Source organism: Cupressus sempervirens, chromosome 4, assembly GCF_028749045.1.
Source record: "Cupressus sempervirens isolate cs-2001-9-10 chromosome 4, ASM2874904v1, whole genome shotgun sequence".
NCBI lineage: Eukaryota > Viridiplantae > Streptophyta > Pinopsida > Cupressales > Cupressaceae > Cupressus > Cupressus sempervirens.
Window position 1 is genome coordinate 175,605,626 of NC_143121.1, and position 3,958 is coordinate 175,609,583.

The 3,958-nt window shown below is 32.6% G+C and overlaps 1 pseudogene; it reads right to left on the minus strand.

Moving 5' to 3' along the window:
- Nucleotides 1-1,217: 1,217 nt before the first annotated feature.
- LOC149560543 (glyoxylate/succinic semialdehyde reductase 2, chloroplastic pseudogene) lies at nucleotides 1,218-2,159 on the minus strand (annotated as a pseudogene).
- Between the last annotated feature and the right edge of the window lie 1,799 nt (nucleotides 2,160-3,958).

Below are 3,958 nucleotides of genomic sequence, written 5' to 3' on the forward strand. Positions count from 1 at the left end.
GTTTCTATGCAAGGACCGAGATCTTCTGCTTTGAAAGGGATACCTAGGTTTCACCAATTTTTTGCAAAAAGACAATGATCACAAACAAATACCTGTAATCACACATATCAAGATTCAAATCTACAATAAAGAATGTAACTTAAATGAATGCGAACACAACATTAAAGTAAATAATTCAAAAAATTGCACGAGAATCAATGAGAAGGAACCATTGAATCTCTATAACCAATGCTAAAAATTCTCTGCTACAAATTTTCTCTTCAATCAACTCAAAATCTACAATGTGCAAAAATTTGAATCTGAAAGAAGATCTCCTCCTAATGAGGTGAATGTACAATATATAGAAATCATAACCCTAATTCAGATTCCAAAATCAAGCCTAGGAAAAATTAGTCAAAAATGATGAAAACTGTGAAGAAGCCTCTGAAATCTACTCTCAACCACCTACCCAACTAATAGATAAGTCAAAAACTATCTCTAGCTCCTCAATATCATACACAAAAAACCAAACTCGGATCCATTAAGTATCCCAAAAATATAGCATGTAATTTAACTCCTCATAATTATGCAATATATGCACAGAATAGGCTCTTACTATGAACTGCATGCATAACTACCCTTAACTGATCCATAAATCACCAAAAATAGCACTAATCTACTCCATCATTGCATGAGAATCTCAAACTGCCCTTAGCTTCTTAAAATAGCTCCATACGTAAGTCTTCATGCCCACATGGTTCCTCTTGGATGCCATATTTTGCTCCTTTGGCTGAGGATTCTTGTGATATTTGTTGGTTCTCATTTCTTGTTGGGCGGTTGAGTTTTGTAGATGCCATATCTGGTGATTTTTAGATTGTGAGTTTTCTTCCATACAGATTTACTCATGGGAATTTGCTATGTTCAGCTGGACGGCTTGTCTTCCTACTATTGTGAGACACCATTTTGGTGGCTTATATAGCCATGTGAGCTGCTTATAATATTTGCTGAATGGATGCCATTTTTACTAATTCCCTTCTTGCTGGGTGGATTTAGCTTGCTTGGAATTTGGTATTTGTTTCTGAGTTCCATTTCTTGCTGCCGATTACATGAGAGTTCTCTCTCCATCTTGTTAGAGCCTTGGACACCATCATACTGGTTCAAATTTATGAGGTTTGGCTTTGTTGTTTCTTTCATGGTTTCTAGATGCTGTATTACTTTGGCCCTTGCATAGTTATGTGCTATTTCTTTTGAATGAGGGTTTTACTTTTCTTTTTGTTCTTACAAAGATAAATTTGGATAGACTGCGACACTTCTTCTACCATTGCCAAAGCTATCCACAAATCCTTCTACTAGTGTTTAAGTGGGAATGTTGGGCTGTAACTAGATTTTACCACAGATGGGCCCTTCAATGAAAACATGGGGGAATTTATAACACCCTATGATATTACCTCAAGTAGAATATTGGAATCTAGTCCCACTTTCTAACCAAGAACCAATCCCTTTGAGAATGAAGCTATCATACTTCACATTATCATATTGACAATTAGCTTCATTGCAACATCATTACCCACATTACCAAGGTAAAACTATGGCTCTCCCATTAAGTCTAATAGTGGACCAACCTCATCATAGAGAGATTTATCACCTACTATGAGAAAGATCAAGTTTCTTTCTTTTGTTGGCTTCTTTGAACCTAAATCTGTAGCCTCAAAAAAAATTGAGCACCAGTAGCTTTGACAGCTACACTTATAGCTTTAGAAGTGTTTTGATTAGCTGTAGAGAAATCCATGTGTAATACCTTGCTTTTCACAAGAAACCTCTATCTAAAGGTTTATAAGAAACAACTATTGTTATATAAAGTATATATTTATTCAAGCAAAAAACAAAAAGTTATGGAAATCAACTTCCTGGAGAATGTAGAATCCACTAAATATGAACCCAACTACACTTCTAGGTTCAATGAGCATGGAAAAAGTGATGTCACATGTTGATGCAACATTAGCTAGAGATGATCCATATTTTGCACCAATATCAATAAGTGATTCACATTTACTTGTTGTTCTATTTCAAACGGTCATATCACATCCAACCTTGATAAGGTTATGCACCATAGGAGAACCCATAATTCCAAGACCTAGAAAACCTTTGCTACACCATCTGTTGTTCCATCCTTTTAGCATAATGTTGCTTCATGTTGGTTATGGATTAAAAACATGTAACTTTTGTTTTTGTTTGTTCATAATAAGCTGAGTCCGTATTTCATGTCTACTTGATGCTAGTTGGAACCTTTTCCCAATTGAAGGTAATACTTGTATTGAATGAAGTCTATAACCCTACAATCGTAGCTCTATTATAGAGATTTATGTTTGTTGTTGTACATGTGATCATATGTTATGCTGGTGAAATCATGAGATTTTTGGTTATGCTTATTTTGTTGTAGAATATTATGTTGAAAATATTCTTGTTGTTTTAACATAAACCGTGCAACTTATTTCTCTGAATCTTTCTTTTCCACACACATGTTTATGCTCTGTTTATCTAATTTTTTAAATAACAACAAATAAAACTCTTTCTATTTACATTGTAGCTTGTATTATGCTTATCAATTCACCATTTTTTTTGCATTCATATTACAGCTACAATAGTATCTTTTGCTATTAAATTCATACTTGTATCTACACATGGAACAAACTCATTAGCATAAGCATGTTTTACTTTTTTGGATTTCTCTCTTGCTTTCTTGTCTTTTAACATAGTTATATGAATAACCATGTTGTAGGAATAGTAGAGTATAGATGATAGGAAAGATTTTCATTTCTCAGTTCATATGAACTAACCCATCTTTTCTTTCATTTTTTTGTAGGTTTATTTCCAGACAGAGATGTGGGCTCAACCCTTCAACATTCAGCATAGAAATCTTTCACTTAGGCAATGGATGTCTTTCCTCTTGTCTCTTTTCAATACTTTTCTATTTATACAATGTGTTTAATTCAAATATTATGTTGGGAGCTGAGAATGCTTGTGATATCTAAATGCATTATATTTAAGTACCATGTAAAACTTGAACACTTTGTGCCTCATCAAAATAGTTTTGGATATTTCAATAAAATATGTACTATTTTGGTACTTGTATTCTGAATAAAAGTGATCAATTTTCCTATTTACTGATTCATGTACTTTACTTTCTGCATTATTTTCATTTTGAAATATGTATTCTTAGCAACTAAACACACTTACTCAGCAAATAAAACACACTTAGTTCAACATATAACATAGCAATTTAAGAGATATGTTAAATTGGTAATAGAACCCAACATATACTAAAAAAAAACCAACAAAATGTAGAAACAGATACAAAATTAAAATGTAAACAATAGCATAAGCTAAAATGGGCAACCCAAAAGATTAAATTGTGAGCAAAGTAGCCATTACAATTTTCCAAGGCCAAATTATCTCCAAAATATTAAACAAAGCTCAAAAAATACTTTAGAAGAATTAGTGATGATTGTGAGAATCAATTATTTGAAAATGATGTTTCATGATAGCAATGAATTGATATATAGTCATTTGTTTAATTTTTCAATATTTATACATTTAACCATTCTAGTGAGTTGAAAATGCTAACAACTACATTTTCTTCAGATTTCATACTTTCATAGTAGACTGGAAATTTCAGTTCCTTTTATACGAAGACCAAAATTTCAATGTCTAATGCCTCATTGTATTAGATAAAGGACATTTATAAAGGTTGAACATATGTGCAAGAACTTTTTATACTTTTGGGCTGAAGTACATGTAGACATTCATTTTCATCTATTCCTAGATCAAACAACTCTATACAATCTCTTGTTCAAGGGGTGAGTTATACCCATCATGACCATAGATTACATCTTCTGGATCATGGGCAACCTCAAACCTAAAATGTGTTAAACATTGAAGATATCAAGGATCATTGGCCGAACCAAAAACTAAGAAGTTT